The sequence below is a fragment of the Macrobrachium rosenbergii genome, chromosome 42 (assembly GCF_040412425.1).
Source record: "Macrobrachium rosenbergii isolate ZJJX-2024 chromosome 42, ASM4041242v1, whole genome shotgun sequence".
Classification (NCBI taxonomy): Eukaryota; Metazoa; Arthropoda; class Malacostraca; order Decapoda; family Palaemonidae; genus Macrobrachium; species Macrobrachium rosenbergii.
In genome coordinates this window covers 20,762,951-20,788,562 of record NC_089782.1, presented here as the reverse complement: position 1 = coordinate 20,788,562, position 25,612 = coordinate 20,762,951, and the positions used below count along the sequence as shown (strand labels likewise).

The 25,612-nt window shown below is 37.1% G+C and overlaps 2 long non-coding RNA genes across 2 annotated transcripts in view; one reads left to right on the top strand and one right to left on the bottom strand.

Moving 5' to 3' along the window:
- The window catches only part of LOC136828037 (uncharacterized), a 32,751-nt gene extending 31,087 nt beyond the window's left edge, over positions 1 to 1,664 (top strand). The window contains exon 3 of the long non-coding RNA XR_010849885.1: positions 1,030 to 1,664. This is a non-coding gene — a long non-coding RNA (uncharacterized lncRNA). The remainder of the gene's footprint in view (positions 1 to 1,029) is intronic.
- A 13,200-nt stretch (positions 1,665 to 14,864) lies between these two features.
- The window catches only part of LOC136828039 (uncharacterized), a 92,460-nt gene continuing 81,712 nt past the window's right edge, over positions 14,865 to 25,612 (bottom strand). Inside the window, exon 8 of the long non-coding RNA XR_010849887.1 lies at positions 14,865 to 17,719. This is a non-coding gene — a long non-coding RNA (uncharacterized lncRNA). The remainder of the gene's footprint in view (positions 17,720 to 25,612) is intronic.

Sequence of the window (25,612 nt, the reverse complement as noted above, 5' to 3'; positions counted from 1 at the left end):
CCTTTAAACTGATGAGTTACATGAAATGAATATTAAAGTATGCATGTTAAAATGTATTAGGTAAAAACTAATAAAAATAACTTTTGGATCTGATTCTCAAATTCATGAAAGAATCATAGTCACAATAACGAATATGTTTGACATATCATCACTAGCAGTTGGTAGTCATCGCTTACCTATTTCCCTCCCCTTTTTTTATGAATAGCTGGGTATGTAGATACGTATGCACCGTCTCCCAGACAAAACCGTTTCCAAAAGTAATATGTTATGATAGATAATCTCTGTTTACGAAATGTACACGCCAACGAAATGCATAAAAAGCGAAGGAGAAGTTCCATTTAAAAGACGCCGTGAGGTTTACCCCAAATAATTCCTCTCGCTAATCACACTTCACTTGTCCATAAATCCCAAAGCCGCCATTTTACTTCAATCCGTAGATCAATCCTGGAGGGGCCCTTTGAAAAGATCCTCCGGTGCTCTGCTCAATTAAGGGCATTTTTCCCCCACCAAGAAGGATACAATAAGAGACTGCCTTTTGTGAGCTTTGAAAACGCCTCTTAAACCTTTCCCTTTTCCCCTTGGTAATTTCAACAGCTTTCTCCCAAATACGAATCATTCGACGTAACACTCCATTTTCTATTCCAGGACAAAAGAATCCTCCCGGACCCCCTTTGGCCTTCTGTGTACCTATCGCTTAGCTTTCTCTTACATCCACTCTCGAAACGATTTCTCCCAGACTTTTTCTTTATTCTCTTGCAGAAGGAAACAGGAAACATCGGCCACGCTTCGTTTAAATACAACATATGACTTTTCTTGCAGCGTTTAGACATTTATTAATCAAGAGCTGGGTATCTTGGAGTAAAACCTTACTTTATTTTTAGGTTGTGAGTGTGTGTGCGAGAGAGAGAGAGAGAGAGAGAGAGAGAGAGAGAGAGAGATTAATTAATGTCTTTTCTGAAAAAAAAGTTTCCCCTCTTCGCTTCGCAAAAGATCTGTCGTCTAATGAACTTTAATTTTTGTTTCCAACAGATTTTGGAGGAAAAGACGCAGATAGCAGAGCCCCAAAAACCCTTAGCTATGAGGCTTCCCTTGTCGGATGAGAAAAAGCCAGACACATCTCCATTCTCCAATTAAGAGCAGGAAAAACAGCACTCCTTCTCCTCCCCCCGCCCCGTTATCCTTATCTTCCTCCTTCTCTTTTCCTTCATGTTCACCCGCAACCTTCCCCTCGAGGATGGAAGAGGGGAGAGAAATAAATCAAGAAGGCTCAAGAGAATGGCAAAAGGACCAGGCAACCGAAGGATAGATAATAAGGCAGTGAGGGGGGTTTGGGGGGACCTCATAGACCTTGAGACCAGACAAGAATATGGAAGAAGACGAAAGAATTTGAGGCATCTAGATTACCCAAGGAGACGTCGCCTGGAGAGAGAGAGAGAGAGAGAGAGAGAGAGAGAGAGAGAGATCCCTGAAGACTACGAATATGAGTTGCGGGAATGAATTCTGTATTGAGGTACGACTTCTCAGGAATTCGCGGTACGATGAGAAATGTTACCGTCAATCTCTTTTTTGTTTTCTTCATTTTGTCTGAGTGAATTGGATATCAAACAAATTTTGTTGCTTGATATTTTTTAATAAAAAAAATGTCTCGATGTATGCGAGAAAAATTCATAATTAGCCACGTGTTACAAACTTAAAAATATCATGGTGGAGGTGGGTTGATAATGATTTTAAGTACAAAAACCTACTTCGAAAGGCTTATGTACAGTAGAGTCTGATATCAGCTTACACCTCTCTTATGGCTCGTTGGTCATAGCCATTGTTTTCGTTGTTTTCCAACCAGGCGGCAGTTCGAATCCCACTGGTGACGAAGCATTTATCATTTATCACTTATAATTCCCTTGGGTGTAAGTTATTCCCGAGTTATAGTGATTGGATATGAAACCAAAATTGTAATATTATATATATATATATATATATATATATATATATATATATATATATATATATATATATATATATATATATATATACTGTATACTGTATATATAAATATACATACATATATATAAACACACTCACAAACACACACACACACACACACACGCACACATAAAACACACACATACATTAGAAACGAAGAGAAATCAATATGAAAAATTAGATTAAAAAGAAAAAAGCTATACACAAAAAGGATATACATTTAACAGTTCCTCTCCCATACCATGCCTCCATAGGCGGTGGCCCTTTGTCATTCACACATGACCAACCATACTCCATATAACTGCAACAAGAGCTCCTGACTTCAACAGGCAATCATTAACAGGCACTCTTCCCCCCTTCCTGGACTCGCGCCTTTCCAGCTACTGCCACAGGAGCTGTCAGCCCAAGGAAACTTAAACACAGAAATCCACCAGAAGCAGGAACCATTCACCCACACGGCTCCCGCGGGCTCCTCCTCCCCCGGCGCCCCGGCGAAAGCACTGCCAGCGTCTTACCAAAGGCCTTGAACAATAACGCTGCCTGATGGACTATTGTACCCGCCATCAAAGCACTATCAAAGCATTAAATGAAATGTAGCCCGTCTTACATATCGCCACCTAATCAATACCTACTACAAAGCCTCATTATTCGGTCACTTCCGAGTCAGCTCTGCCAAGGCTGCGAATCAATCGCGTGAAACGCCCATGTGTACTGCATAAATTATCCTGTGCATCATTCTCTCTCTCTCTCTCTCTCTCTCTCTCTCTCTCTCTCTCTCTCTCTCTCTCTCTCTCTAACACACGCAATTACACATCCCATAATCGGTCAATTAAGATTATACCATGACGAAGGAGCGCCACGATATAACAAATGTTCGTTCTTCTTTCTCTCCTTATATTTTCCTGACTGGCTGACATGAAAAATGAGAAATATAAATAAGGATAGAGAAAACGTGGTTTATTGACCAGCGATTGGATAGGAGAAAGAATTGTGACCTTTCCTCAAAATAAGAAACTCGAAACATTTCTTTTTTTTTAAGTAGTGTTCAATTGCCGATGAATACATATATACATATATATGCGTATATGTAATACAAGGATAGAATCTCGCATACGTATATCCACACTAACTGAATAAATATTGCTATGACAAGAATACAGATTCTCACCCATCAATGTGCGTGCAGACAGCCAAGTAGTTTGTTTATGAAAAAGATGATAAAAACTAATTGCATCTTGCATGAAATCTGTAAAAGGGAATTAAAAATTTGTTGCAGTCTGCAGTCAATGCGATTTCCAAACAAATTAACCCTAAGCATAAAAAGTAAGGCTATAAAAAAGTGAAATATTATTACGGGTGTCCATAAAAAATAAAAATTGTGCGACTCTTCACGCAGTTGGTGAGCTGCACTAGATGGTTCAAGAAAGAAATTTTCTTATTTGTTAAGAATATATTATTAAGAGATTATCCCTTTAATGGCAGTAACTGTGAATGTGTCCGCTCGTGTGCAACAGAGAGAGAGAGAGAGAGAGAGAGAGAGAGAGAGAAATGCGTTTTTCGCCAGTGTTGCCTTCTAATCAAGAAATCATGTGACAAATGCACATCCCACTGACATGAAATCGTACATTTCTACCGGGAAGGAAGGAAATGTACAGACTCCCATTCAGCGAAACCGACATGCAACAAGCCTTTAAAAACTAAAGCCAAAGATGAAAAATAATGTGCTGTCATAAAACAGACATCTTGTGTTACGGGCTCATAATAAAGTAAATCTGTTTTTCCTCTTAAATTCTAAAGTAATAACATTTATGCGTTTCTATAATTATCGCAAAAAATCGATAAATAAAACTACGTCCATGAATGTTTATCTATTCTAATGGGTCTCTGTGACTACAAATATATAATCATAAAAAATATGCATGCACCTATGCTATAGAAATAAAATTACTAAACTTCATGAAATGATAATGACAAATGAATGATATCCAAGAATGGTCCTTTTCCTTTATCTGTTTACCTTCTCTTAGCATATTTATCTTCCGTAACCATTTTGTTATGAATTGCCATTACAATAAATAACCAATTAAATAAATAAATAAATAAACGTATATATATATATATATATATATATATATATATATATATATATATATAATGTTGCACGCAAAGTATACTTGTGCACCAGTTTGTGACCAAGGGAGAGAGAGAGAGAGAGAGAGAGAGAGAGAGAGAGAGAGAGAGAGAGAGAGAAGGGCGGGGGGAGTACGCTTAAATAACATTTTATTAATACTTATGACCCTCTTTATGGAACATGCGACAGTGTACATATCGAGACGAAATTGATAAAGACTAAACGATGAAACACTGACTCTTGAGTACATCATATCTAGAACGCATGTCATATTACTTAAGAAAAATTTTAACTTGAAGAGTTGAATGAATCTGTTTGAGCCACTTCAAAGGTAAAACTTCAAAAATAAATAAAAACTTTTCCAGATCCAGGAATGAAAGATTTCATGGGTATAATAAAGGAAAATTCTATACCAACTAACATCTCTCCTTTACGCTATGAACCAACCATAAGGTCGATGGAATATCAGGAAAAGGACTGGGAAAATGTGCCAGATTATTACTATTATTGTTGCTGCTGTTGTTGTTATTGTTATTAACATAGGGTAAAAAATTTATGGCTTTGAATGCCTGAAATTTGAATTTTGCATTTGTCCATTCTCAATCTGCATGAACTATTCCCTAAAGGTAAAAGCGAAGGACAAATACTTCTTCAAATGAAAAATCTCTAAGTCACGGTGTCCCTTAAAAAGACGAAAAAGGTGTTTCGAAGAAAATAATCTCGGGCGGTTACCAGCAAACTTTAGCTCCTAGACGGAAAACGAAATAAGTTTCTTATAGACCCAAGAATTTCCCTTTATTCGGATCTAAGGGAAAACTATCACCACTATCAAAATATAGATGTTAACTTCCGGTAAGGACAACCACCAGATTGTGATAGTGGGGCAATCAGCAAACGAAGCTCAGAAGCCAAGGCCTTTGAAAGAGTATTTAGCAAGGAGATAGGATGTAGGTTAATTTGTCACTTTAAAAATAACATACAATGAATTTCAACTACGATATTCACAGCTGTCTCACAGGATCTCCAAGATCTTACCAAGTCACCAACAAATGAAAAGAAGGGTTCACAGCCTCATTATTTAAACATCAGCAGATTTCAAGTATATAATGTATTACATCAATATTGAACACGCAATTTAAACAAAATATCTTTTAGATTCAATTATTCCAAGAACGTCAGGAGCCCTGACTTCTGCAGGTCTTAAGAGATGAACTCTGTCAAGGTCACAGAAGATTCTTAGGATAGACACTCCAGAAGCACTTGTGCGTTTTGTGCTTCACACCTAATAAAAAGTGCTTTCAATATAACAGCTGCAAAGCGGTCGCATGTTACTTGGAGAGATGACGGATGTGCCACTCATCCTTATATGTTCTGTATTTATGAGAACATTAATCAGTGATCAGTCGACGATATGAAGATTGTTTTGTGAAGATGTTTGTAAATATAAACAGACAAATGAAATTACGAAGAACTTAATGAATTGCAAAGAAAAATATGCAGAATAGAATCTGATAACATCTGAAAGAAGACCAACCTACTGAGACTACAAGTTCCATCCTACAAAACACCGTAGATGGGTATATGAGAGAGAGAGAGAGAGAGAGAGAGAGAGAGAGAGAGAGAGAGAGAGAGAGAGAGAGAGTTCAGTCAGGTCCGGTTGAGAAGCAAAACTTCCTAATCGACTTTGATAGCGAGAGAGACATAGAAGAAAGGAAAATTAAAAAGGAGAGAAAGGCCGATCCCTTTATAAGGACCGTCCAGGTCCAATTAGATATAAGAATTTTATAACGCTGCGGATTAAAACTTGAATGATATGCGGCTGTTGAGGGAGATTAAAATGATTTGTGGTCTGTGGGTGCATTGCCGCGAGTCCAACTAATTAATCTTTACTTATGAAAATGGATACCTAGGCAGTCTGCTTGTTGGTGATAATTTAAAGTGCAAGGACGACCTACGCTGCTGTTGGAGGAGGAGGAGGAGGAGGAGGAGGAGGAGGAGGAGGAGGAGGAGGAGGAGGAGGAGGAGGAGGAGGAGGAGGAGGAGGAGGAAGTGTCGGGCAAGCGAAGGGGAAACGTAGGAGGAGGAGACGAGAATAAGGTAAGGAAGGAATACGTGGTATAAGACATGGAAGGCGGAGGGGAAGTGAGCGCCCCTAAAAGCAGGAAGATTCGGACATGGTTTTATGACCCCCAGGAGAAACTGGTGACCGCCAACCATCACAAATAAAAGCAAAAAATGCTGACGATAGCCGAACAGAAAAGATTAGAATTTGAGAATAAAAAAGTAGGAAAAATGTGTGTCAACTCATTCACGACAAAGTAAATACGAAAAACTTACACAGCAGTGAAAGGGAGAATATCATGCTGGTTAGAAAACAAGGGAAAGAGACAATTACTGTTAAGACTCCGCACTAATAAATGCCGAGGGACACGATTTAAAAGACGGTCTGCAGCGGAAGATGGAGGTCGCGATCAAAATAGAGGAAATAATTTACTTGGGAGATAATAAAGATGGCAATAAATAAGCTGATCTTAGCAGGGAAGGAATTGGGGAAAGGGGAAAGAGACCATTAAGGATTTAGGGGAGCTTTGAGAAACTACTCACAGCAGAATTTTATGATTATGAAGTAGCTCAAGTGATAACTGATTGAGAAGATGAACAGGGACAGGAGAGAGAGAGAGAGAGAGAGAGAGAGAGAGAGAGAGAGAGAGAGAGAGAGAGAGCAGTGTCTTAAAAAGCTGCTTTAAGCTATTGGGTATTAATTACTTGTATCGCTCAAATTTCCCGAAGGTAAAGAGAAGAATACCTCGGTGGTGAACTTCTGATGAAGTTGGGTAGCAAGGATATCAATAAACGAATATTAAATGCATTGCATAAATACTCCACCAATAATATCATCCGAAGAATCCCTGTCAAAATTATCTTCGCTTTGAGAAAATTGATTTTGTGCTGAGTTCACCTTAAAATTGAAGAACGAGGAATATGTCTTCTTTAATGAATCGGCTTTAACGTTCGTGAAGTTATAATAATGCCCACAAAATTTATATTTGACAAAGGTTATGAACACTGTTATAAATATCACACAACTAAATCATAATAATAAAGACAATTATAACATTAATCATCTTACCACTCATCAATGTCCCAGGCAAATATTAGTTCCTAAATCTGCCTAAAATAATTTAATGACAAATAACAACACCATAGTTAAAGTTAACCTAATCATCAACTGGAGGTGAACTGCAGGAGATGCTGGTACCCATTCACGGCTGAGTCGACTGGAGAGAGCTGGACGGGAATTGAGCCATGGGCTTTCCTAGTGTGAGCCTCGAGTTCTGCCATTGAACTTGGGCGTGTACAACAACCCATCTGATACATGGATAAAAAAAATTCACAACAGATATATTCAATCTCTGTGGTGACTAACTACATCAAAACACCAAACACAAACAGCCACTGAAAAAAAAGGCCCTAACCAAAATCCAGGTATCTCCCAAATCTTAATTACTTATTATGGTCAGCCAAGAGGTCCACCTTTTGTAAAATCTTCGTTACAATCGACAATATTTTATTATAACAAACTATGAATCACAAATAAAAAAGCAAACCACCTTGTTGGAGGTAAAATATTGTGTCGATTGTAACAGAAGATTTTTGCAAATGAACCTCATATTGTTCCTAATGATAAGACTGATTTGAGAAGGTAGAATTGAATAAGGGACTTTTTTTTGAGTGACTGTTGTGTTGTGTTTCTTTGTATTAATGCAAACGGGATTAGAATATATCTGTATGAGTTTTTTTTTATCCAGTATCAGATCAGATTTTTTTAATACACGCCTAGCTCAGTGGTAGAACACGAGGTTCACACTAGGAAAGCAATAACTCAATTCCCTAACTGTCTCTGAATCGACTCAACCTGAAACTATAACATCTCTACACAGAAGATAAATTGGGAAAATATATATATATATATATATATATATATATATATATATATATATATATATATATATATATATATATATATATATATATATATATATATATATATATATATATATATATATATGCATATGCATAGGGGTATATATAGATAAAGCATCACTTTCTCGCTTCCATAATCCATAATTCAGAAAACTATCCTTCACATGATTATAACCCTAGTGAAACATCTCTAATATACATATACCATATCACTTTCCACCCGATCCAGAAAACTATCCTTCACTTGGCAGAAGTTGGCGAGTTGACCAAAGAAAAATCGTACAAAAGGAAAGTTGGCAACGTATTATCCCCCCTTAACACCTTTCATGTTGGAAGGAACTTTTTCGAAAGTTACGCCGTCCGGGAGAATAAAGCCTATACCTTATCCTCTGTGACGTCCCAGAAAAGGGAATCATAGACTATAATGAACTCCGCGACGAACCTATACTCTGGAGAGAACGTAAAATTGATTGCAAAAAAAAAAAAAACAGATATCCACTAGTGATTTATTTCAGAAAGGAACACAAATACAAATAAAAACAGGCTTTTTCTTAGAGACCTGAGATATCAAATAATATAATTTTGATGCTGCTGAAAATTAATATTAAAACATTCAATACATAAGCTTGCAGACGTTTAAGAGTTATTCAGTAAAAGATAAATTAATCTAAAGTGTATCGTGAAAGACCATGACAAGAACCTCAGAACCGATTCTGCGCTGTTTATAGTAATTCTACGGTTACCCAATTGGTCAGCTAATGAATACCAAAAAAAAAAAATTAATAATAATAAAAATTAATATTCGAGATAAATAAATGTAAGGATATTGTAAAAGGCGTTTTCTCGGTCACATATCACTGGGAATCCAAATCAAAAGGAAGGTCTTTTATTCAACCATATATACAATGTGTTAGGGAAGCGGTTGCCTGAATTTTCCGGCATTTTCTAATAATAAAAGAGAATACTCGAAGAGATCTCGGGGGAAAATCTGTTAGGAAAACCTCAATGAATTCTCATTAAAACATACATATGTACTGCTTAAAAATGTACTTAAAAATGACGACATGAGAAATTGAATTCTCAAATAAATTTAGTGCAGATTTTCAAAGGAGTACATACTTCAAGATCTAAGCGAAAATAAAATAAACGAGACAGAGAGAGAGAGAGAGAGAGAGAGAGAGAGAGAGAGAGAGAGAGCAAAAGTTGGCAGAGCGGCATAAGAAAGGTCCTTGTCCAGGGAGCGCTGTGGCGGTGGCAGCGGTGGCAAACTCCCCTTCATTTCCAGTTTTCCTCCTCCTGAAGGGCTTCGATCGAAAACACCATTTTGTTCGGGAGCCCCTCGGATCTCCCCTCTCCACACCCTCCCAAGAACTAATTTGGTTTCCCCTCTTCTATTCGCCGAAAACGGAAGAAAACTATTGACCCGGCCAGGAGGGAAAAAATAGATTCGCTCAGCCAAGAACCTCATTAAACCAACAAAATGTTTAGAAGGACTTGAGGCTTGTTTGTCTGGCGAGACTTAATGCCAAGTAGCCTGTCGTGAACTTCTTTCGTTAGACGAAAAAGAGGCGATGGATATCGATGTAAAATGGAAGACTGACGAACGAGATCGAATAATCGAGGTCTCGCCCTCCCTTCTTTCACCTAAGAAACACGGTCTCACCATTTCGCTTTTTATCACTCTCCACCAATTAATTTCGTTTGGGCTCCTCCTGTTCGCTCGCATCGAAAGATAAGGTACAGAAAAAAATTTGGGGGTCCCTGGGTTTAAGAAAGGGCTTCCCCTCTCACTTCTACCCTTACCCCTAGAGGCCTGGCCCGCAAGACCCGGGACTTTTTGACAGTTTGACAGCTCGGCCGGCAGGCTTTGACAGCCACGGAAGACTAGAAGGTTATCCAACGAAAGACGTTATAAATTGGAAATTCCTCCAGCTATTCTTATTCCGATTTTAATTCGTGCCGTCATTTATAAGTATGATATATCTTGTGATCATTAAAAGTTAGTTTTCTATAAAATATCTGTGGATAGAGCATATCTTTTACTTCAATAAGAAAAACTTATTATTACACAAATACAAGTTTAGTTTCTTTGTTGGGTTAAATATCTCTCTCATTTAACGCTAATGGAAACTCAGGCCAGAGGTATTTGACGAAACACTCTTGGATAACCAGTATAATCACTGAGCAGTTACAACAATTAATAACCATTATGAATAAATATAAATAGTTGTAAGGTAATTCTATGCCTTCATTAATCATACATTTCAATAACCCTCCCCCCCATACATATGAGGAAGACGTGCGCACTCTATCTTGAAATTTCCTTTATGACTGACTGTCTGCGTACGGAAACCTCCACAACTTTCATTTACCGACCTCAGCTATGAAATATATAAGGGACTTCTTTGTGTCATTAGGCTTTCAAACCGGAAGAATTATACCCTGCATTATGGATGAATGGATCGACCGAATGCTTCAGAACAACTCCGTGGTCTCCCTTTACCTATCCCCTCTTTTTCCACTGGCAGACATAACGAAACCGTCACATGAACAAGATAATGGTTTTAAAGATTTATTAATTTCTAAAAGGAATCTGAGGTGAGGTCTCATTAACGGTTCACAAAGCATTTAGTATTCTACTCAAATGAGAGCACACAATCCCCTTCACTAACCCCCAACCTGCAAAAGCCTCCCCCCACCCTTCATAATCAACCCTCCCCCATCATACAGGTTCCCTAGACCAGCGTACAATCTCACTTTCATTCTGTTTATTCAAAGACCATTTGCTACTCGCATAAAAATAATTCGCCCAGTCAATCAGGAGTGATTGGTAGTCTCGTCGGCCAAAAGGACTGGGCGGCGGTAATGACGTATAGGTTAAAACTGTTAATTCAAACAGCAAGAGGCGTTAAATTCACCTCATATTTAAGCGCTAATGTTTACTACGCGTCCGGGGCGTCGGTTAGAAAATAATATCATTATGTAAATTTTCCCCCCAAAAGAGTGAACAGCGGGATGCATCAATAATGGCCTTTTTATTTAACGGGTCGGAGTAATTAATTCACATTTTGGGAGCTAAGTCAACGTGATGGGAATCAGAGTTTTCGCTGCGATCATTGTTTTATTTGTTCTGGAAACAGTTCTAATCTCGTTAGCGAGGATTTGATGACTCTGCTTTTTTCATTTTTTTAACTGCGCTATGGGATATCTTCTTAGGCTTGTGATTGCTTTGATGAATGTTCTTCGGTTTGAATCACGTACATCTTTTCTTTATTGTTACCTCATTAGTGTTCTTATTTTATATGCTTTTTTTTTCTTCGAGCTCTTCAAGTTTAGCAGTTTAACCGACGGCATTTTCCTTTTTTGACCTAAATTTCTGTCTCCTTTTGCGTTTCGTTAAAATGAGTTGAGAAATGCTTCGACATTTTCATTCCAAGACCCAAAAGAATTTCATTTGTAAGTAAGAGATATATAAGAAATAATTCCTAATAAATGCTGTAGCGAAAGAAGAAAAAGAATACTCTATTATCCTTTAATATTACTTCTGTTTTCTTCGCAGTATCACCTGTCTTCTAGCCCAACGGTCCCTGAAAATCAGAGAATCAAGTATCTGGTAGAGAACAGAATGTGGTGGGTCGCATCTGTGGCGCGGCTGGCCATGGAGCCAGCAGCCTCATCCCTCAATCATTGCTGAGAACCGTAACTCAAACTCGAGACAGAATTGATCTAAAATGACAGGATTTCTGACTTGAGTACAACGCAAAGGGTTTAAATGCCACCAAATTATTTAATGAAAAATACGGATTCGTTATGTACAAACTGGGAAAGCAAATAAAGGGCAGCTGAATAATAATTATTACTGTGTTCTGACTAAATGAATATATATTAATTTTAGATTCTAGTAGATTCTAATACAACTGATATAAAAATTAGTAAATCCAATACAAACGCAAGGACCAGTTGCGGTGATATTATGACTGAATGCACTCAGATAAGTTATCAAAGAACATGGGATAAAGGAAAGTCTTAGAATAACAGGTCACTATTTTCCCGAAAATATAATTTATTACGAAACTCCAACTAACGACAGATGGTTTTGCTGGGGGAAAGAAAGGCGCTCATCACCTACATACTCCAAGATAGTTGTTTAGAATTTGAAGTTATGTAAAGTAATACTGATGATTAATAATTATTATTATTATATTATTACTATTATCATTACTATCTGACAATACACGTCAAAATATCATTTACTTAACACTCAAAAAAAAAAGAATCAAGGAATGAGAAATAGTGTGAAAATATTCTGATCAAATTACCTGCAAAAGAATATTCAAAAACTGAAGAGAAATAAAAATTCAAATAAAAAAAACAATGAAAAATTACGAATACTAAGAGTTGATAATATGATCGCTACGGATTTTGTCTAGTATCATCAACTGCGGAAAAAAGTAAGGGGATGTTGAGCGGTCCCAACTATAAAAGGTTGTGGACCAAAAGAGGGAGGTTCATATTTTTTTTAGATAATAAAAACAATTATGAGAGCAATATGGAACATCTCTCCTCACAGGATAGGGCCCGTCTGGTATAAGACAGTTAGCAAAAGCTGCAGAGGATAGTACAGAAGTCTGAAGGAATTACATAACGTACATTTGAAGAGAAGGTTATTTTGAATGATAATGTGAGAAAGGAAAAGGTAACAGGAACCTATAGGGTAAGGATGACCAGAGAATGGAAGTGGATTGGACTTGTAAATACCTGTATATTGTACAAAGAGGGGTAAGTGCATAAAAATACAAATGACAATGCAAAAGTTCTGAGTTTACAGAAGATCTGCAGAGACTTCCATTTAGGAGAAAAGGAAAGTGAGGAAGCGGGAAGTAAGTTAGAAAAAAAAAGGAATGGTTCGTGTTTTTTAGATGGTTTGGTCATGCGGAGAAAATGGAAAACGACAGACTGGTGAAGAGTGATGTAATGGAGAAGGTACTACACTGGAAGAACTGGGAAGCGAAACGGTACGTTTAAAACAGAAGCAACAGTCCCAGTGTGTGTAGGGGGTTTGAATGTGTTGCTAATGAGTTTTCAGTACCATACAAAACCAATACGTTTGTGGAAAATTCATACACAGGACTCCTTCACTACACGGATAAATGATGAATGTCATAGCAACTTTGTCTTATTTTTCTATGAACTCATATATAACCTATATATATATATATATATATATATATATATATATATATATATATATATATATATATATATATATATATATATATATATATATATATATATATATATATATATATATATGCCTACTCTAATCGACAAAATAATTACACCCAGTCTTACGATGTTAATATAAAAATTTTCATAGTACACTGGCGATAAAGCAAACTACAGGCACAAAGAAAATAATTATCGAATAAACCACGTAAAGAAAAGCTGCAGCCTTAAATATCTGGAACAGAAGAAGGAACTTTGGTATTTTATCCTTATCTGATACAGATTTGCGATTCTAATATGCAAATGAAGGAGCCAGATCTTGAGAGACTGAAGTTTCCGAACCTAAAATCCTCTTTAACTCATTCATTCAACAAACTAGTGATCATCAAGTGAGGGCAATTCATCTTAGTGAATGATGAATGGAGAGTGAATAGTAATGAGATGAGGTAACCAATCAGCGAATTATACAAGGCAAAAGCTAGACCAAATTCATAAATCAGGTGGTCTTTTGGTATCGTTATCAGGTAGTCTTTCGGTATCGTTACCTAAAATTTTTTTCAGTCAGTCTCTTATTTAACAAATCAATTTAATATCAGTCTATATGTTGTTGGTCATTCGTGATCATTAGGCTAATCAGAAGTATTGCGAAGAACAGTCACAAATATCATATGGAAAATATGATATAACTGTAATGAAAAACGCAATTTTTGAGGCAATTTAAATGCTTGCATGCATGCACGCACTTACACATTAAATCCTATGTATGTATAATATATATATATATACATATATTTCCCCTAACCGGAGGAGGGAAACCTCCACAACACTGCTCATTTCATATACTTTCACAGAAGGCTGTCGAACACCCCTCCAAGGATTATGTCATTCACCTCATTCTGCACATGCTTTCCCACTTTTCTGCAACACTTTCAAGGTTTTCCTTTCCTTTTCCATCCTAACACTTCAGAATTAAGCACTCTTTTCAGTGACCTATCGTCCACCAACCTTTCCACATGAGCAAATCATATCTAAATACTGAGACCCATCTTTTCACCTGCGTTAAGCCTTCTTTCCACTTCTTCTATGGGTCTCCACATTTCTGAGGCTTTTAGGTCTTCTTATGCCTTATACATTTTGTAAACTATTTTTCTCAAGAGCAGTAACCTTTTTTCTTTCGTTATTATCTAACCACCACTTATGTTAAGAAAAGTTCTTTCATCAGTCCCTTCATACATTCCTACCTTGGAATGTCTCTTTACAACCTTTTGCACACACCCAGCTACTACTTTCCTTGCTTCACCCATTTTGTGACAGTTTCATCTTAACACTGTTAATTACATTCGCTCCAATATACCTATACAAATACACTGCTTCCATTCTTCCACCTTCCATGCTAACTTTCACTGCTCAACCTTCCTGTTCCCATTTACTCTAATAAAATTTATCTTTCTGAAAATGCTTTCAGACATTGTCATTAGATAGTTTTGTAGTATTTCTGCACCATTCCAAGTCTTCACACATTCCACAATCCATTCACGACTTCTTTTTTTTTTTATCCCACGTTTCACCAACATCTAATGTCCTTTACTTGACCTCTTACGTTTCCCCATCCACAAAGATATTTAACAGTCAAAGAGAGGTATCGCAACTTTGTCAGACCCATTTTTATACTGGACCAGTCAGTCCACCTACAGTACATAGCCTAATACAATTTTCATTTTCATCATAAAACTCTGAACTGCTCGCAACGACACATTCTCTGTACCATACAGCCTTAAATCCCCATGTCTCGTTTTTCCCTTTACTTCCAAACATTTCATACAATTGTCTAAACCCAGAATGATCTTCCTCTATCAGTCCGTCTGTTATGTGACTTCTTTTCTCAATTAATTTCCTATCACACTGACAGGTGTGTGAGTGTGTTTTTTTTTAATTTAAGATTCTAGTAGGTTTTAATACGTTCGATGTAAAAATCTGTAAGTTCAATACAAACGCAAGGATCAGTTGTGGTGATATTATGACTAAATGCACTCAAATAAACTAGTCATTTTTTATGGCAAGGGTGTACATGAAATCATTCATGAAAATCCATCATATCACGTTATATGAAGCAGGTGGAATACAAGCTGGATACGTCTAGTAACCTTATGTACTACATATTTTGATCACGCTTAATGTTGACAACTCGTTAAATGACAAGAGAGAAGTTATATTATTCAGTTCTGTCTACACGAATATAAAGGCACATGACGATATACAGTTCATAAATATGCACAACATAAAAACAATAAAGATGAATACGTTTGTACCATCAATTTAGTATGTGTGTATGTAAGGCACATCCCTTGCTTTACTGCCTTTTAAAAATCTGTCAGGGAAGAAGCATAGTAGACTCATACGTTGCTCAGGTACTCGAAAAAAATGAAACTTACGTAAAGTGGAAACATTATTCTTTGCAACAGATTTAGTCATTTTAACTGCGGGCGATCTCAATTACAGGTATGACGTAGTTTGAATATCCAAAATACCGATAGTGGAGGGACGCTGAAAATTCTTACCATCAAACACACTGAAAGAATTAGCTGGCAGAGTAAAATGAGAAAATTGTAACTTTTTTGGAGGTAATCACTTTTCTGAATGCAGAGATCTACAACAGTGAGACATAAATGCCATCATCAGGACAAGACAAGAATAAACAATTCGACTGGAAAGAGAAGGAAAGTACTGGTCTCTACCACTACCTCCACAGGAAGCGACAAGGCTATCCTTTCATGAATGAAAGGTTACAAAAGTCACGTGAAACCTCGACAGCAAGTGAGTGCCCAAGTTCGGTAGAAAAGGGAATAAGCAGACAGCGAACCGTGCAATGAAAGGGATACTGATTACCAAAAAGTAAATGGGGAGCATTGCCTTTGGCTTCATCAGGCGTTACAAGCCCGCCTGCAAGATGGCCTGGTGGGCAACAGGGGCTGAGTATGAGTCAGACTGACTCTCTCACCCGTGCTCCGTGGAATAGCTGCAGTATCCACCTACATAAAGACAGACTGGGAAGCAACCCTGCGGCTGAGAGAATAAAGTTAAGTATACTTTAGTTTAACCAGACCACTGAGCTGATTAACAGCTCTCCTAGGGTTGGCCCGAAGGATTAGACTTGTTTTACGTTGGCTAGAACCAGCTGGTTGCCTAGCAACGGGACCTACAGCTTATTGTGGAATCGAACCACATTACAGCGAGAAATGAATTTCTATCACCAGAAATAAAATTCCTCTAATTCTTCATTGGCCGGCTGGAACTCGAACTCGGGCCTAGCAGAGTGCTAGCCGACAAATCTACCGACTCGTCCAACGAGGAACTTGCTGAGAGAATAAATAAAGAGGGGCAATGACTCGATGAATTTCCTTTTACTGAATCCTAAACTAGGAGTTGCTCACCCATATTTTCTCTCTAGATTGGACATGACATGACCAAGTGCAAACGACAGCTGAAGCTACTAATAAGGATCGGGAAGTGTGCAGAGTTGCACAAAGAGAGACATTAATGGAAACAACGAGACAGCCCTACGGAAGACTATTACTAAAAAAAAATTAGTTACAATTTTCCACAAAGCTAACATGAACCAAATGCTGGGATGCAGAAATGTTCATTTAAAACGGTTGTCATTTAAAATAAGCCCTCTTCTGTCGAATACTGAACAATGTTCGCCTGGCAAACACAAACATAATATTCCCATTCCATAATATTACCCTTAGTGTTAATAGTTCTGATTTTTGGTGATAGCTTTGCCTTACAGTGCCTGTTTTTTTTTTTTTTTATTTAATGCCATATGTTATAGTCCAACGCTAACTTAAATGGAATACTTTGCAAGAAAGGAAAAACATATCATAAGGACTCACACAAAATGCGAGTGGGTCTCCTTGCTCTTTCCTATCTTACCTTCAATATTTTCTACTCCCATTCCCTTTTGCGGGCGTAACACTTTCCCTTAGTCGGCAGCTGGCTCTCTGCTAGCCTTCCGTTTTAGTGACTGCATGTGTTTTTAATATATAATACTAAGAAATATACACAATCTACTGTCCAAATACATAAGAAACAAATTTTTAATAACTGCAATAACCTTTTAACTTCTCGTTTCATTACACTTTCGGATGAGCTTTCCTCTGAAACCCTTGAATCCAAAGGGGATATACACGAGTAATACATCCTACCATGCTATGAATTCTTCCATCAACGATCATGTGTGAACGGCCGTAGATCCCACAGTATCACAACAGATGAATCACTCCAAACGGCGATGTGGTGTAAGATTACAAGCATTTGTTATCTGCAATCTTGCGACTCCCAATTCACGTTTTCCAAGGGCAGAGAGCAAGGTAGGGAACCTGCAGAACTGCATATAACCTGAGCAGGAAAAACCAAAGAAGAGAGCAAAAATGAAGATCAAACCTAAACAGGAAGTATCTCTTGTATTAGGGAACTGACGATAGTTATAACACAAAGATTTATCATAATCCCAACTGTCTTCTCGTATACATGTAACAGTTATGAAATAATTGTAAATTTAAGACATTTCACGTTCAGAATATCTGTTCAGTATCGATCTACACACACACACACACGCATATATATATATATATATATATATATATATATATATATATATATATATATATATATAATATATATATATATATATATATATAATATGTATATTATATATATACATGTGTGTGTGGGTGGAACAATGTGTGTATGAATATCAGAAAATGGCGTTTCTAAAGTAAGAATAAAAGGAGTGAAACACTAATGATCTTTGTCAAAAAAATTATAGAAACATCCGTTGACTAAAAATGTAATTTCCGAGGCTTTAATCTGATCCTTAAAAAGTGAAGTTTAAAACGATGTAAAAAAAAAAAACAACAACAAAGAACTAATAAAATCTTACTCTTGAAGAAGGACGTGACTAAAGGCACCTCTTAAATATTCAGCAGACGCTAATGCTTAAGATAACGAAAGTCATCTCTCAGAAGAACATTTGCAGAGCATAACTTTTGAAGAGAGAGAGAGAGAGAGAGAGAGAGAGAGAGAACCCTGGTCTTCCTACTATCCCACACATCCCCGACCTTCCATTTTGTTAGCTCGTGTTTATTGCCGAGTTTTTGATCCCAGTTGCTAAAGTATAGAGGAAACTCTCTAAAGTATAGCACAAACTCGCTAATTGGATGATGCTAAGCGTTTTACTTGGCCCAAACTAGAAGACGTTTTTCTTCGTCCAATTTCTTGAAAGTACGAGAAGTTAATTCATTAAGACGCCTCTCGTTGTGTGGACCTTTCTTCGCGCCACGTCCGCCAAAAGCCAGACACACGGATGGGCACCAGGAGAGAGAAACGCCATGAAAGGTTTCTTTCCTCCGCAGAATGGAGGATTTTGCAGAAAGCCTTATTTTTTATACCTCCATAAAAAATATCGTCCTCCTCAGGTTACCGTTTACTTATAAATGCACAGACTTAATATATGATTCATGTGCTTTCTTCATCAGCAAGAAATTGAGCAAAAACTCTACCGGACACATATTTGATATCTACGTGCATATATACATTCAAACGCACACACACATATATATATAACATGTGTGTGTATGTATGTATGTATGTATGTATGTATGTATGTATACGTGTTGTTTGTCAGGCAAGAATGCTGCTTCAGCCAATCACGAAACGAAAACCCACGTGAATCTAATCTCAGTCTAAAATATCGATCTGCAGAATTCTGTCTTTTACCCAAAGCTCAAGTCCCACTATCCTGTTATTGTTATTTTTTTTTTTTTATCCCGGATATGCCGGAGAGTACTGAATTTAATTATGTATGATCAGGGTCATCCGTGGAAAAACTGTATCATTCGTTCAAAGCAAAACAGCCCAATTAAAAAACAAGCAAATTAGTGCTCTAAAAATCGTTTGACGATCATCGTTTACCCAAGAGCGATCATCGTTGAGCGATAATCGCACCAAGCAAAACCTGCCTTTAGTAAGCAAGGTCTAGGTAGTAAGGACAGGCAGGGTTTTCCAAGGAGATATGAAAGCACACAGCGGTCACAATACGGATCAAGACTGTTCCGGGTTGGCTCAAGGTGTATAGTCTTGGTCCCACCAACCCGGGTTATCCTCTTTTTAGATAACAGCAGATAACGCTTATGAAACCTTGGCCACCCTACGTGAACAGTTTCAAGCCCCGTCAGATCTGAACTCTTTTACTGAGGCGGGGAGGTGGGGGTGGGGAGGGGAGAAAACGCATTCGTGCTAGAATAGTAGTTTATTTTAATCGTAGCTATCCAGAGTACTACCGTGAGGAGATCCATGGGCCTGCTGGAACATCCGTGGTTATACTGCATGATTTATGAACTGGAATAACTCCTCAATACAATCTAGTACATGTACCAAAAGCAGATTAATACATTACATATATATATATATATATATATATATATATATATATATATATATATATATATATATATATATATATATATATCACTAAGTCCACGTCGGAAGATGGTGAAAACCGGGACTTTGAACAAGTACTTTATTAGTTTATTCTACATTTTCAAGTTCACACTGAATATAAAAAATTTGACAGAGATCTATATACGCGAACAAAAGGTGGGGGCGGGGTTACAGTTTGTTAATCGGGGCAGCATGTTCTTTAAACAAAAAAGACAGGGACAAAGGATCAGGGGATAATCCAGGGTGGAGATTAACATTCCTGGTGGCAGTAGCGTCAATGAAGACAGTCCCTAGCAGATTTCTTCTCCGATGGTCATTGACCTTATAGATAACCGTTGACTTATCCCAGTTCATCGCATGGCCTATCTTAAGCCAATGATCCACAATGGTAATTTTTATGAACAAATATTTGGTATGGCTATGGGGAACCCTCTTTCGCCACTTTTGTCTAATATTTACATGGAATTCTTTGAGGCTAGACTTATTGGCTAGACTTATTCCAAGGAATCTCTTCTCTAAGTTGTTTTGGGTTAGATATGAAGACGATTGTTTTTGTATTGTTAAAAAAATGTAAATATTCCTGATTTCTTGCAAACAATTAATAATCTTGTACCATCCAGAAAATTCACAACAGAATATCAAGAAAATAATTGTATACCATTTCTGGATGTTTTAGTTATTAGAAATAACACCAATTTTTGTTTTAAAATATAAAGGAAACCCACGAATAATTTGTCACATATTCATTTTTACTCTAACCATGCTAAACAAATTAAGGTGTCAACATTTTCCAGTATGTATCTTAGAGCTCTTAGAATTTGTAGTCCTGAATTTTTGGAAGAGGAGTTTAAAATTATTGATAAAATAGAAGATTCATTATGTTACTCTACATATTTTTTAGAACTGTAAAAATAAAGCAAAAAAGACATATTATAATCCAACCAGTGTTAACAACGAACTTAGGAATATTCTCTGTTTACCATTTCATCTTAATTTCATTCCTGCAGTGCCCATTCTAAAAACTATTGATATTAACTTAGTATTTAAATATAATAATATTTTGAGAAATAAACTAATTAAGAATAGCCCACCCAATTCAAACAATATTGTATACAGTATTCCTTGTAAAGAATGTAATAAGATTTATATTGGTCAAACATCAAAAGGACTAAAAGTAAGAAGTTCCCAACGCCAATATGCCATTTCAAGAGGCTTATCAAATAATGGCATTGTAGATCATTGGTTAAGACAGGCCATGGGATGAACTGGGATAAGTCAACGGTTATCTACAAGGTCAACGACCATCGGAAAAGAAATCTGCTGGAGACTGTCTTCACTGAAGCTACTTCCACAAGGAATGTTAATCTCCATCCTAGATTATCCCTTGATCCTTTGTCCCTGTCTTTTTTGTTTAAAGAACATGCTGCCCAGATTAACAAACTGTAACCCCACCCAAGGCTTCTGTTTTTGTATATAAATCTCTGTCAACTTCTTTTGTATTCACCATGAACTTGAAAATGTAGAATAAACTACGAAAGTACTTGTTCAAAGTCCCGTTTTCACTCACCTTCCGACGTGGACTTATTGATACTCTCAAGCACGCTTTCCTTCGTGCTGTATTGGATATGTATATATATATATGTATATATAGACACATATATATAAACACACACACACACACACACACACATATATATATATATATATATATATATATATATATATATATATATATATATATATATATGAAGAGAGAAGAATAAATATCTACATAAAAGGAGAGAAAACACAACCATGAAAGTTATTTCATACAAAAGAGGTAGCTCTTGTCACGATAAAATATCAACTACCCTAAAGTACCTTACCGAACTTGCTTTTATAATGACGTTTTGTCACTGCAGCAATGAAAAGCATGCCGTTCAAAATTTGTTATACATAAAGTTATAGTTTCTACGGCAAGGTTTTGAATTTTTATTCGATAGTAAAACTGTTTTTTTTTCTTTTTATTATTCACCTACTTTATACCATTCATCTTGAAGTTTTATAGCTTAATTATACTCTTGTATGTCTTAGAAAAGAGCACTGTTTTCGTGTTCTTTGCTTAACGAGTTACGATGCTGTCTTCCTACATCCGAGGTTATTGGCTTTCAATACATTTTATTATCTCCTTGCGTGGAATTCCATAAATGCATCCTTCGTTCTTGTACGGATTTTTAAATTTTTATTAATTTTTATGGTTGTTACTTGTATTTTCAAGTAATCATTAAAAATGTCATCGTTTATTTGCCAGCATTTAACAACAGGTTTTACCCTACATAACTTCTGAACAGTGATAATTACTGTTTAACCAAGGTAAACTGCTCATACCCAGTTATGTACTATATTGTCAAAGAGGTGGCTAACGGTTTATTACATGCGTATGGCGAAGACTTACGCTGCTATTAGGGACAAATAGGGTTACGTTAAGGTCCATTACTACTCTAAAATGGCTGAAATAAAAAAAAAACCTTGGTTGTTCCATTGAAATTCTCAACATGCTTAAAACCGGTGTTCAAAACCGTTCAATATGCAGGATGACCAAGGATCACTGAATTATCATAACGGCTGTTCACGGTTCTTTTTACGGGTATGCAAGCTTTTTTTACAAGATAGTAGGACCTAGGCCTACCGCACAATGTTTTGCAAACGCCACTTTCTTTCCAAATTTTCAGATTCAATACTTCCTTCTTTCCACCCTGTTCTCAAGAAACTTCACACACTAGTGAAGAACATTAATAACTCAATGATATGGACACAACCGAGTACTATTAAATGTCTTATCCCTAATCTTGGTATCAGTCTCTGTCGCCGTCGTTCAATTAACTCAGTATGGATATCGTATTGTATTTTCACAATTATGATCATCCTTTGCTTTCAGCTCTTTCAAGATTACAATACACCATCCTTCACATAGCATAAGATTTTTGCAAGTTATCCTTTCATTCTCACATTCTTTTTCTTTGAGCAACTGGTATTATTTAACTAATACTGCAGCTTGGTTGTAATAATTTAATAATAACAGCACTTCCAAAAATATAGTATTCCAGGGTATTATAATTCTTCAGGTTACTAAGCCTCTATCCTAAGTGTAACAGCTATAAAATCAATACACCTAGCCCTGAGCAAACATAAGGAACAAGCCTACAGTTCCAAGTTCCTCTGAGAAGACTGCCCATATATGAAAAGAGAGAAAGCACGCAAAACAATAAAAACCAACAAACAGAAAGACATGCATACTTTTGCAGCACTACGCCAGAAAAAACTAAGGACTTGAACCATGGCACTTTACAGCAAAAACTGTAATCGCAATAACAGGGAATCCCCTCAATAATGACGGTAATGTAGGAGAGGATGGATAAGGAAATGACAAAATCTAGGGGACGATACGTACCGTCCCGAAGGTCACTCCATGGCACATACTTGTATAGAGGCTGGCCTGAGCTGAATGACAGCAAGACTAAACGTGATCATTACCCGTAAGACCTTCTTCTTCTCAGCTTAATCCCGTTTCTATACGGAGTCTCCGTTTTGGATGGGTTGCGTTCATCTGCCTCTGTGGTGAGGTTCTGCTTCAAGTCCCTTCTCCCCCAAGTCTTCCTTCACTCAATCTCTCCATCTCCTTCTTTCGTCTTCTTCACTGCACTTCTATCTCCATAGCATGCCTTCCAATATGGCCTTCCCCCCTTCTCAGTAGGTGCCCTTACCATCGCAGTCTCCCCCTCCCGCACTGTCTTTGATATTTCAACCACCTTTGTTGACCCTCTTCTATACTCATTCCTAATATTATCCTTCCTCGTTACACCAGACATCCATCTTAACATTCTCATCTCTGCTACGTCCACTTCTTCTCTGTCCCAGCCACTGGGGGACAAACCAGCCCAACTCAGCGCCGGTCCCAAGCCCGGACAAATATGGAGGGTTGGTATCCGGAAGGGAACCCAACCACAAAAACTTAAAATGCAAAAACCTAATACTGAATGAGCCATAAAATCATTACCCGTAAGACTAGCGTTCTTAAATCATCATCGTTATCATGGCCTCCAACGCCGAGCGATGCAAAGGACTCCTTTATTTGTAAACCGGGAGAGTCATTGTGATCCTACATGCCCAGGATTTTGGGACTATTTCCGAGTTTCGTCCATCCATTAATGTAGCAGAATCCAATGTCTAATTACTCTACAGGATAGACAGTTCCTTGCAGCAAGCAGTTCCTAGCTGACGAAAGTTACTGGCCCCTGTTGTTGCCTGCCGGTGATAACCCAGGTCATCCATCAGGCGTTACACAGAAAAAATATATATTCATAATGAATTTATTATAGAGAGACTACAGTCTATTAAGGTTACAGCGTCTGCATCAATAATACTGCTAAGACCATCGTTCCACTATTTTATTATTGGGCATAAGACCTTTGAAATGCAGCGGTGAAACAATATGGCACCTCTACACAACCTGGACACTGATGCTCTTGTCCAGACAGTAGCACGTCTAAGAAACAATAAAATAATATCACCATAAATACATCTTTTCAGTGTTGTCTTGAACACATTCGACAGCTCAAGAGTTCATTATCTGCTCCCGGAAAGTTATTCAGCTGTTGCGTAGGCGTCAGCTCAGTGGTCTGGTTAAACTATTTTAATAATAATAATGCGTACTTAGGCATTTTAACTTCCTAACCATTCACTAGCGTAACCACAAGACTGCTATTTGCTATTATTATTATCAATAATAATTCAGAAGATGAAGCCTATTCATATGGAACAAGCCCACAGGGCCACTGACTTGAAATTCAAGCTTCCAAAGAATATGGTGCTCATTTGAAAGAAGTAACAGAAGGTAAAGGGAAATGCAGAAAGAAGAGATCAGTTATTAGAAAAACAGTTTAATTACAAAATAAATCAATAAAAATGCAAGTAAATTATGAAAAAGCAAGGAAAGTTTTTTTATTGGGGTAGTAATGCACTATATATTCGCTTGAACTTCTAGAGTTCCAGTTGCACGACATCCTCAGGGAGACTGTTCCACAGAACAACAGTGAGGAATAAAGGACCTCTAGAACAGAAGTGCGACAGCGAGGTATATTTACTGCATACTGGTGCTGCTGTTCAGCGAATCTGGTTGCTCTCGGCAGGAAAAGGATTCAGGGATCAACTGTGAAAGTGAAAGATCTCTGTTAAAATACAACTTATGAAAAATTGACAAACAAGAACTGCTAATATTAGGAAACAGAAACCTATCACCACGAACCACTCGATTTAAAAGGGATAAATTTCTGGCAGAAGCAGAAGTCTAGTAAAGGAAGGACAAATGACCTAAAACAGGTTACATAATTTTATCGCTGTTATAAAGATATGAGGCCTTACGAACAATACCTATCCTTTTTAAGGCATTTGCTGAGACTTGCATAGACTTTTCTCAAAAGTAAGATGTGAGTCAAAAGCTGCACCTAGGAGAGTTAAAGCTTCAGACTCATTCAGCAGAGTTCCATCCACCTGAAGGGGAGGATGGGGTGGAAAATCTGTACGAAATCTGCTAATCAATGGTATTTTCGTTTTACTGGAGTTCAGCCTCATACCCACCGACTACTACATTCATTGATCCGGTCCATGTCCCACTACAGATTAAATGAAAAGACTGTAATCCTGTCAAAACAGGAATATTAAGAAATCAAATATATAAAAAGATAAATAAATTACAATTTTTGCAATCATACAAAATCAATATGGCTTTGGGAAAAAGATGCACAACTTTTC